This window comes from Amblyomma mixtum, chromosome 1 (assembly GCF_055824585.1).
Source record: "Amblyomma mixtum isolate Tamu chromosome 1, ASM5582458v1, whole genome shotgun sequence".
In the NCBI taxonomy this organism is placed as follows: Eukaryota; Metazoa; Arthropoda; class Arachnida; order Ixodida; family Ixodidae; genus Amblyomma; species Amblyomma mixtum.
In genome coordinates, this window is record NC_143012.1 from 108,257,920 (window position 1) to 108,270,044 (window position 12,125).

General features: G+C 41.3%; 1 long non-coding RNA gene across 1 annotated transcript; it reads left to right on the forward strand.

The window, feature by feature from the left end:
- The first annotated feature begins 1,454 nt into the window (after positions 1–1,454).
- On the forward strand, positions 1,455–3,666 carry LOC149367484 (uncharacterized). Its single transcript, XR_016287183.1, has 3 exons — positions 1,455–1,542; positions 2,091–2,242; positions 3,178–3,666. It is a non-coding gene; the product is annotated as an uncharacterized LOC149367484 (long non-coding RNA).
- Positions 3,667–12,125: the final 8,459 nt, after the last annotated feature.

Here is a 12,125-nt window from a genome sequence, read left to right on the forward strand (position 1 = left end):
AGGGCTCGCTGTTCCGCCAGGATCCTCCTCTCGGTTACTAAAGATATTGCCAGAAATTCTTTGTCAGCTATGACCGCCGTACAATTAGGAATGCTGTTCAGTTGTACGGCGGTTATGTTTAAAGTAGCAGGAGCTGCTAATTCCACGGCCGGCGCCGTTCACGGCCGTTGCGTTCCGGGCGCTTTTTTACGTGTGGGGTCAGGTTTACGCGCGCTCGTCATGGACCTTGCGAATTCGGGTTCCGCAACGAAATGGACCATACGCTATAGTTTCCTGTGGTTGTGGATTGCAAGTTGTCGGTGCCGGGCGGATTTCAGTTCTGGATTTCGAATTACGTTAAGCTCGATCTGTGCCTATTTCAAGCGTAGAAGGTGCCGATCGACAAGCCCTGAGGCATCGTTCTTATTCTGAAGTATGTATACTAGCTAATAGCGCCCTTTATATTTCCCTCGTTAAAAAGTTAGCGGCTTCAAAAAGGTGAGCGAAATGATCCTGTGCCTTTACGTCCAGGTAATGTAAGCGTGCGCACGTTTGGTTGTATGGTATCTTGTTTAGTGTTCATTCCTGTTGTAGCAAATACGGTGCGAATCGTAGATCTGTTTTGTAGACGCCACGTAAATGTGATTTCTTTGTGTGCAATTGCATATTGAACCAGTTGTCAGGGCGATGAGTAAAATGTGATAAAGTATATGCTTGTTATTTGAAAAACTTTTGATATTGCAAGGGTAACTGCATGCAATATCACTATATTATATTATATTATATTATATTATATTATATTATATTATATTATATTATATTATATTATATTATATTATATTATATTACATTATATTATATTATATTACTATATTTTTGAAAAAGAGTAAATTTTGAAAGCTCCTGTAAATATAATGTAAGCTTATGTTAGGTCTATTTTGTGAAAATAAAGATATCTTTTTAAATATGTTTTATTGTACGAAATGTAAGCACTAAATTGATGCACTCAGCCTTTTCATATTATGGATTTCCCACAGTGCAAATTCGTTAGCTCTGTAAGCTCGGCAAAGAAAACAAGAGAACTGCATGCAAAGAAAGTAGCTGCTGCATCTATTGTTCACAATGCTGATGTTTCTCAGCCAGCTGTTTCTCTAAATGATGCCCTGCTTGAATTGAAGGTAACAGTAGCCTTTCTTTGCTTATAATAAATGGTTTCTACCTCAGTAGTATACCTGATGATGAAAATGCACAGCTTCAAATGTTACGCTGGTATCACAAGACCTTGCAGTGACGTAAAAGGCATTGCAATGATATGCAATGTCCTTGAAACAATATGGGATTTCAGTGCACACATTTTTCGGCTGCCGTGTGATTTTGCAAACAATACTCATTGGAATGAATTTTGTAAAAGTTTTTGTTCACATTTCGGCACTACAGGATGCTGCGTTTGATGCTGGACACTTGAACCTGATAAGAATGAAGGCTCTTCTGCATGTAACATTTGCGGCTCATAAGGCTGAGACTCCACAACAGCTGCCTGCCTACTCATTGAATGCAGACGTGGTAAGAGTATGCTATTTTGCTTTTGGTTCTTGTCAAGAATTTTGAACAAGCTTCATAGCACAATGCAACCTGCAAAGCACTTCAGCACATCCCCTATGAGTAAATATAAACTGTTCTGTTGCTGGTAGTGATCACTTTTCTCAGTGCATGTCACTAGTTGCATATTCCTTCATCTGTAAAGAGCTATTGCAAGTTGCATTGGAAAACAAGGATGTGGTTTCAATGTAACTTACCCTGGAGCACATAAATGAATCAGCATATATGCAGTGCATTACATAACTGTCATCTGTACAGGTAATGATCGGCAGTATCTGGATCATTTTAGTGGCCTTACCTTTACTTATTTAAAAATAGGAAAGGTAGAGCATAGATTCTGCATTTTGCAATTTGCCCTAGCACCTGCATTTGGTGTCTTGCTGTGTGAGGTCCCAATAGACTCATGAAATTGTCAATATTTTTGATATCTTTGCAAATTATGGGCAGTTTCCTTACGAAGGTCGAATAATAGTTTCTGTAAAATATGTGCTTAAGTTGGTGTTTTTTTGCAGCTTACACTTGAAGCAGAAATTCTTTTTAAAGCAACAATGCAAGATATGGAAAGATAATAAGAGATGTCCAGCAGGCACTTCACAGGGCAGATTTTGTGGAGCTGGATGGGTATCTTCGACCAAAAAATTCTGAATTCTGTGTGATCACACAGGTAAGACAGCTTCCTTTTGTAATTACTGCTGATAGACTTAAGCAACAATGAAAATGCATAAAATATTTGGGGTCCGTGGGCAGCATAATAGGTATGTCTGTAATACTTGGCTGAAAATGTGCAAGAACCTGTGGTGCATGTTTATTTTATTGTTTAATATAAATGATGAATTTTTCTTGACAAAGAATGTATGGAGGCTAGCATTCAGTTCTTCCGCTGCTATAAGAACTAGCCATTCAAATGAGTGTTCACTGGTATACATTCAAAAGAATGCAGAATAGAAATCATTATAGGCAGTGATTAATGTTTTTCATGCTTAGTTAAAATTGAGCTTAAGAAACTATAGACACTTAACATTTTGATTCGTGTTTTCTTGCTTGTGGTGATGTGTGAGGCATTATTATGCATGAATTACCACCCGGTGTTCTCCTACGACCAATAAATAATTTATAATTGCATTTCTTTCTCGTGCTGTTTCGGTTTCAACAGCCGAATTAGGACTCTGACGTCAGTGTGTGCTTGCAGGTCATGGGAGACGTGGAAAAACTGCAGTATGATCACTGCTTCCTCATTTGTTGTCATTGTGGTTCTTGAAGAAGGCTGACTTCAGCAGTTCAGTAAATCAAAACAAAGAAGCAGTGACTACATGGACGTTTTTCCATGCCTCACGTGACAAAAGCACTTTTTGATGTTACAGCTATCGTTCAGCTGTTGAAGCCGAATTAGCATGAGAGAAAAAGTTCAATTATAAATTATTTAGGGGCCTAGGCTAATATTACATGCTGATTCATATGTAGTAGTGTCTTTCGAATCCTCGTTGAGTAATTTAAATGAGCATTTATTGTTTTACATTTGAAATAATGTATCATGCAAATCATCGTATCAAGGCAGTCAATGAATTGTTGCGTATAGCCTGGACTGTTTTTGCATTAAAGGGGAGATGCAACACTGACAGGCCCGTACCAGGCCCATGTATCATTACTGACGACGGACTGATAATGATCGTCACCAGGAAGAACACCATTGCCTTGGCTCCCGGCTCATCTATGAAGAGTGCCCTTATTTTGTGCCTAGCTGTCTACTTCATTTTGTACCTTTCTTATCCGCATGCTTTTGGCTAAACTTTGGGACTAGTTCAGACATTGCTGCTGCAAAACGAAAAATTTGATAAAGAGCTGATATCCTTCAAACTGAAGAGTCTGCTTAAAGGCCTCAGACTTATTTAGACACAGCCATTCCTGTATAGTTCATGGTTTTGATAATAAAGGATTGAAGGTTTCGGATAAGCGTTAAGGTAAAGCTTAACACATCAAATATAGCATCTTAAGAGACAGCTGTCATATTTGAAAATAAAAGCCTCAATTTCCTCCGAGTAATTAAGTATTGTATTTTTTGTGGCAGTGAAATAAAGCTTTGATGTAATGGATGCTTGTGTTCATCAACCATGAACAACACTGCTGAAGTGCAAGCATATCTGTGTATTATTGCCCATTTGTCTATGCAGGAGGCGATTCTAGGTTGCATAGTGATGAAAGAAGAGTTTTAATATCTCTCATCCCACAACCTCAAGCTTTAAACTTAGGGGTGCATCAGACTCTATTTGTATAGTTTGGCTGATGGACTAGGTGTCCAACCAACAGAAATCATGATTGTATACTGTGAATTTGATGCAAGAAGTGTGGTTTAAGGGTACAGGAATATGCATATAGTATATCCGTTAAGAATTACTACAGGATGATTTCATTCATATCAGGTGTTTTGTGAACTTTATATTTCACCCTATAGTTCCTTGTGTGCAGTGCACTGCATATACAATACTATTGTGGAACAATTTTGTTCATATATAGACAAAATTATTTTACTATGGTTTGTACAAACAGTGCACTGCGTGCAAGGAACTCTAGAGTGAAATATGTGGTTCACAAGATACCTGGAACGGGGTTCCAGCTATCTATATGATGCAGCGTTCCTGCGAAATTCCTGGAACGCTGTTTCAGATATATAGGCGCAGCACTGTTCCGGCTAAAACCTCGGAAATTTGTTCCACATATTTTGGAGTATCTGGAGCATAGTTCCAGCTATATAGGTGGAACATTTTTGCAAAAATGTTCCAGCTACTAAGTGGATCCATAGGTGGAACCAGACTAAGAGTGTACAAGGAGCTTCGTGCTCTGTACGAACACATTGTAACATAACTAATATTTTGAGCATTGCTACCTACCTGTGAACTCCATGAGTGCTGTAACATATCCATGAATACATACAATTTTTTTGTTTTATTTCATTTTATGATACTTGAATGTTTTCCTGGTCAGCGTGTATGTCTGCGTTTATTTCTTTTTTTTTGCGTTTTGCTCTGTTTGCAATATTATTTAAATATGATTGTTCTCACTTGAAGTTAGCAATGATGACTGACATTATTGTATTGTATGCTGTACTGTACATGAGTTATCTTTCTTTTTACATGTGTGTGTGTGCTGGTAACGGATGCTGCCGCCGTGCCAAACTGGGTGCAACGGGCCAGTCAAGCTGTCAATGGGCAGCTTTTTCTTGCAGCTCCCCTCCATCTGGAAATTTCTTGGTGGCAAAATAAACTGATTTGATTTGATTTGATTTATCAGAACTCATTTCCTCATGCCTTATCAGTTTGGAACAAACTCCCCAAAAATGTCGTGGACTGCCCATCTGTGGAAGCGTTTCGTTTGTATCATTTAATGTATGCACATGTGTGCCTGATTTTGCTGTATTTTATGGCTGTTTGTGGTTTGAATGTCTCATCACCTGACTATAGCCTTTATAGTGCTTTATTTTGTGCGTCCCCCCTCCAGTAATGCCTTCGGGCGCTGCAGGTATCTGTGAATAAATGAAATATGTAAATAAAGAAACAATATGGAAGTTTTTGCTCGCCGCGACAATACGGAGAACACACTGAGTTGGTGGTTCGCGCTCAGAAAAACAAGCGGCCAGCCAAATAGGCAGCTCTCCAGCTATTGCAAACGTGTTCAGAGTCGAACGAGGGAAACAGCTGAATCCGAGCGCCTGGTTGGCGATAACTTCAAGATTCTTGTGGTGGGGCGCATGAGATTCAGATGAATGCTTTGCCATTTTTCCTGCAGTTACCAGGCTGATAATAAAACGGGAAAGCAACTTTTCCTTCAGCAGTCTGCATCTTTTTATTGTGCGTTGCTTTTTCGATTGTTCTTTGAGGGAGACTGGAAACAATGGGTTCAAATTTGTATGCTGAAGTAGAGGGAGCCAAACCTAAAAAAATGGAATTTTTTGTCAACATGACGTTAAAAATACTGTTTCAATTTGGCAATAAGTTTGACTCATATTACGCATATACACTCTCCACTCATGACGGAATACAGTAAGTAGATAGGCAGAATGTATTTCCATGTGACTGGGTAAATGTGCAGAGTATGGGAATTGAAATGGTTTGTGTCCCTTCAAACCACCATTCGAATATATTTGTGTCTAGTGCGCGGAGTCACTGCTACCAATATCAGCGACAAAATAAACCGTGTACGCTCAACTGAATTACAAGGATTTGTCGAGTTTCAGAGCATGCTGCGTACTTGCCACGCTGGAGGAGGTGGCCATTCTCAACTTCTGCGCTTCGCTGTTTTCACAAGCGGTTCAAAAGTCACTGTCATGAGAAAAGAACGCAAACTAAAGTGTAAATTAAGCTGTAGCTGTCTAGCTTGAAAGCAAATGGCGCAACATCTACAATTACGGCGTAGAAGCGTTAGAAATTTGCATTCGCATCCATAGTTAGCGGGCTAGCAATGGCCAACGGGCTTAGTATAAAGGGAAGAGCTCCGGTTGTGCACTTTGGTGGTGATGACGTAATTTGCTGAAATCCTAGTCACAATACCTGTTTTAAAGCATTGTGTGCCCAGAATTTTACAACAGAGTACTTTTTTTCCCGTTTTCGCATATATGGTGCATGCACCAAAAGTGAAAGTTGTGAATAAATCATTAAAAAGTTGTAAGCGCACGATCGTATACATGTAGTCCTAATACACAGCTTTTGATTGTCTTTGAGATCCTGTCCAAATGACAACGCAGCTCTCTTTTACCAATTATCCCGCGTCGAAGCGTTCCTTGGTGCTTGCTAGTCTATAGTTGAAACTAGAAGTCAGCTGATAGACGCATACATGAATAAATTAATTGCAATTTCTTTTTTTATCGCGCTGGTTATTGTAGACGTGGTGATCTGCTCAGTCCTCCAGATTACATAAAATGTCACGGCTTGTCGTTTTTTTTTTCAGTGTCATCCTTGCAGCGGGAACGGCGGCTACTGCCCAAAGCATTTTATTTTTGCGATATGAGAAGAGTGGTCGTGTGTCTAAGGAAAATATTTCTGGCAAGAGTATCACTGACGACGCTGAGATTATGAACGAGTTCGACGCCATTCTCCCACCCTGCCTCCACTTGTGTGGCGTAGCGTGCACCCTTGCAATCGCAAGTTCTGACTTCCAGATGTTTCATGTGACCATAAGTGAAGCTGCCGTCCTTTTCCTTTTCAGCAGACTGATTTTAAAAAATTGTCCATTCCTAACAATATATCGAATGCTTTATTCAAAAGATTTGAGTTCGGGCTTGTGAAACGTCCGCCTAAAATTTTGTCATTTCTTTTGAAACATCGGTTAGTGCCACCGACTGGCGCAGAGCAACAATTATTGCCACGTGTAAATCAGTCTTCTGATCAGAGATTAAAAATTATAGGCCAGATTCGTTAACAAGTGCTTGCTGCAAGGTGCTGCAGCGCATAACTTTTACAGCTTTCACATGGCACCTCGAGAGTAAACATCTGATTCGGGATCGACAGGAGCGCTTCAAGTTTTTCTTGTGAACTGTGACTCGCCATAGGGTGTACCTGACAATGTCGCCTCAGTATAATGCGGGGGGCGAAATAGATGCTATATTCGTAGCTGTTCTGCTGCGAGCTAATTGGTGTAACGTTACTGAAAAGGGCGAACAGCGCGAACACAGTATGAGGCAGATTATGTTGTCTGCTGATTTCCCAGTTCAAATGAGACCATGTGCTGTGATTGCATTAATTCCATGCACGTAAAAAAATATGGCGTGGTAAAGATCGAACAGCGAGAGCAATGTTGGAAGCACATTTACAATTGAGAAATTGCTTAGCGACACATGTGTGACTACACTTCCAGTTTACCTTTTAGATAAAGGACGTTAAATTTTAAAAGATACTTAAGCTCATCGAGTGCGCATTACACATCTCTAAGTCTTACTGGTTGACTTTCAGGTTTTGTTATTATAGTTGTCTTTGTAATCAAGGCTTTCGCGTGCGCGTTTTTGCTCGTGCATAAAGTGTATTCTCAATTTATTCAATTGAAACTGTAGCACTCGTCCTGTCTGCGCCTTTTCTACGTGCTGCCTTAGCACTACTTTCTTCATTCAAATGTTATTTATTAAACCATTAAAACCAGGCACGACTACTCTGAAGCTAAATTGCTCGTTGCATTAAATCAGTTCATCACGATGAGGTTAAACACATCAAATACCGTTGGTATCACGCTTGCTAGTGAGAAAATTCCACTGGTATTTCTTTGCGCACTAGGCAACGTCGCAAATCCAGGCACTAATAAAATGAAATATTTGCATATTGCACTGACCAGTCGTGTGCTAAGAGCCTGTCATTGACGATATATGGGCTCAAGTTTGCATAAATTAGCGCTTGCTGAGAAGGCTAATGCCTCACGCGAAGTAAGACTTCATGCATAAAATGCGCAGGAAAGGCTTAAATTAGAACACGCCGATATAATTTGAGTTTGCGCAGAACTTAACCAGCAAAACTGAACGAACATAACATTTGGCTGCAGCCTGCTTCATGGGTTCACTGTATACACTCGTTCCACCACGTCTTATTTAAGAATCAAGGTGGACTTGCAAGCCCACTGATAGCAGATAAACCTGCGGATTAAGTTTTCTTAAAGGTTCACTGAAGAGGAATTTGAACTCGTCTTTTTGCCGCGGGGACTCAATCTACACGTTCCCAGCATTCTTGGAAACTGCGATTTATTGCCCTGTGCAGCCGATTTCCCTAACTAAATCGGATTAACGTCCGGCTCCAGCCTTTTTTTTTTAATTCTCCGCATACGGTAGGAGGATTCGATCAACGCATGGAGTGCCTTTCAGGCAGTTGTGTGGCGGCTTTGCTTTCGCTTTTATTTTGTTTCTTTTAGGTTTCCGTGAATAACTGAGGGTAGTCAGAGACTACATAGCTGCAAATTAGGCCCACAGAAATAAATATACGCGTAGACTCTTTGCTTTCGCCGATCACTACGTATCACTCCGCCGATGGCAGAGCGGCAAGCCGCCACGGAACTGGGTGAAAGGTTGGTCGACTCCTCCCACTGTTTGCGGGGAAATAAAAAGGAAAAGGCGGGAGCCCGACGTTAATCCGGTCTAAATTACGGAAGTCGGCCGCGAAGGGCAATAATTCAAAGTTTCCAAGAACGCTCGGAACGTGTAGACCGAGCTCCAGTGGCAAAAATACGACAGTTCAGACTCCTCTTCAGTGGACCTTTACCTTCCTGCACCACGGTCGCTTAAACGAACCTCAAGGTGTACCTCAGGGAACTTTTCAGGCACACACGACAGGGAAATAACAGCTAAACTAAACAGCAGCCAATTAGCCACAATAACATTTACTTCAACATACAAAAGAACTACTATTTCATTTACGACTTCTTGCTGGACTACACTGTCGGATGAACTAGAATCACTTTAGAGGCAATGGTTGTTCAGGAAAATTCACACTGATTTTGTTGCTGATTTGTGCCATTGAGACGATTTGTTTGTTTTCTTTGTAACACATGGCAAGATAATTTGTTCTACTGGCTGGCCGTTACACCTTGCGTCATGTGTTTAATTTTTGTGTACGTTACCTTTTCTATACGGTACTCACTCCTGCATGTATATGATATGGCCATACTGTGAGCATACACTGTAAAGAGGAGGATGATCAGACAGTAGCGGCTGCACACAGCGCGAGAAGAGAGCGCCAACTGTTCGATCCAGGGCTTGTGTTTTTCTGCTCTGCCCACCCTTCCCAGCTTAGTTTCTTGAACCAATAAACCCCGTTTTAGAATAAATATAGACCCAAAGACTGCATATTTCTCGACTTCGCTAAGGCATTCGATAAAGTTAACCATTCATTACTTCTATATAAACTCAGCATTCTAAATATTCACCCTTCTGTTCTGAACTGGATTCGCGCGTTTCATTTTCTCGCCTTTAGTTTGTGCATGCTAATGACAGTAAATCTTCTACCGTGCCAGTTAGTTCTGGGGTTCCTCAAGGATCTGTCCTTAAGTAAAACACGTTTTTGGGCAAGTTGGTAACATTCTTGATTCATATTGCAGCGAAGAAGCACGAACACAAGTAGAAGGAACACGCAAAAAACACGGACGAACGCTGCACTCACAACTGGTTTACTGCGAAAAGATTTCGAGCTTAAAATGGCTCACGCATCTGCGCACTACAGAAAGAAAACCATAACAAACACGTGCCAAGAAATAACATCTTATCATAATGCCGCAAAAAGGTTGTATTCCGAAGCGTACAAAAAAACGGATGCATCACTAATGCAGCAATCTGCTTTTTCCTTTATGCGAAAGGCCTCCAGGAGTTCACGCGCTTGCTTCTGCCAAGAATTCGAACACTATCGAAACGTGGCGAACATGTCACGCATGACTGGCAGTGCCTAACCAAGTGCACATTCTCTTTGTTCTTTAAATTCCTTTGGTGCTCCCCTAGCCGGTCGTTAATACATCGCCCCGTTTGACTGATGTACACTTTTCCACATGAAAGTGGGAGCTCGTACACCACCTCAGAAGCGCATTGCACATAGGGCGTAGTGTGCTTTTTACCACATCCGCTTCTCCTTGTTTCGCTTCCGGAAATACGAGGGCACAACTTTGACAGCTTCACCGGAGCCGAAAAAACGAGCGGCACCCCATACCTGTTCGCAACCTTCTTCATGTTATGCGACACCTTGTGTAGGTAGGGGGCAACTTCCGGTCGCAGGTTCATGTTCCTCTCTTTGGGTGCAACGCATTGGATCTTGCGTTGCACCCATTTTAAGTGACATTTTTTTAGCCAGCATTGACCAGGTTTTAAGCACTGTTTTTAACTCGGACGAGGTCATCAAAGTGTACCGATATGTTGATGATTTTTTAATTTTTTTGGACAAGCAGAGCCCTTTACACTACTGCGCTATTGTTAATAAGATTTTAGATGCTTTTAGGAAGCATGGAAAGGGACTAACATTTACTTTTGAGACACCGGATAACGACGAACTTCAGTTTCTAGATATTCGAGTGAAGTTGGGCAGAGATCATACTTGTTGGATGTACGCCCCTCGTGTTCAGAAGCAACTCTTGCCTTTCGACTCTGCTCATTCGAAGGTGATAAAAAGAGGCATAGTTAGTTTGTGTCTAGATTCGGCGCTTGAGAAATCGTGCGTCCATGAGATGCAGTCTAGCTTTGAGAACCAATTGGCTAGAATTTTGTCAGCGGGCTACCCCTTGTCGGTCGTGACTTCTGTTGCAGAAGCTTGCCTGCAAAACGTGAAGGCACGCACAGCGAACTCCAAGAAGAAAGAGAGGAACATGAACCTGCGACCGGAAGTTGCCCCCTACCTACACAAGGTGTCGCATAACATGAAGAAGGTTGCGAACAGGTATGGGGTGCCGCTCGTTTTTTCGGCTCCGGTGAAGCTGTCAAAGTTGTGCCCTCGTATTTCCGGAAGCGAAACAAGGAGAAGCGGGTGTGGTAAAAAGCACACTACGCCCTATGTGCAATGCGCTTCTGAGGTGGTGTACGAGCTGCCACTTTCATGTGGAAAAGTGTACATCGGTCAAACGGGGCGATGTATTAACGACCGGCTAGGGGAGCACCAAAGGAATTTAAAGAACAAAGAGAATGTGCACTTGGTTAGGCACTGCCAGTCATGCGTGACATGTTCGCCACGTTTCGATAGTGTTCGAATTCTAGGCAGAAGCAAGTATAAAACGGCGCGTGAACTCCTGGAGGCCTTTCACATAAAGGAAAAAGCAGATTGCTGCATTAGTGATGCATCCGTTTTTTTGTACGCTTCGGAATACAACCTTTTTGCGGCATTATGATAAGATGTTATTTCTTGGCACGTGTTTTTTATGGTTTTCTTTCTGTAGTGCGCAGATGCGTGAGCCATTTTAAGCTCGAAATCTTTTCGCAGTAAACCAGTTGTGACTGCAGCGTTCGTCCGTGTTTTTTGCGTGTTCCTTCTACTTGTGTTCGTGCTTCTTCGCTGCAATATGAATCAAGATCTGTCCTTGGCCCTTTACTGTTCCTGATTTATATTAATGATCTGCCTGCTACTGTTAACTCTAGGATTTGTTTGTTTGCCGACGACTGCGTGATTTACCGTAAAACAACTAACGATTCCGATATTCGTTCTCTCCAGGTCGATCTTAATAACATACTAGACTATTGTCATAATTGGAAAATGGAACTAAATATTAAAAAACTCAAATCTATGAAAGTTTCACGTTCAAATACTACTTGTCCTGCTTATTTTCTTCACAGTCATCCCCTTGAAAGCGTAAGATCGTACCAGTATCTCGGCATACATATAACTAACACCCTGTCCTGGAAATTTCATATAGAACATATGGCATCTAAAGCAAACAAAACGCTAGGTTATCTTCGAAGAAATTTTACACTTGCTCCATCTTCATTAAAATCATTATTATACACGACCTACGTACGACCGCAAATGGAATACGCTTCATCGATATGGGACCCTGGACAGGTCTCACTGACACAGGTTCTGGAAACTGTCCAGAATCGTGCAACTAGATTCATT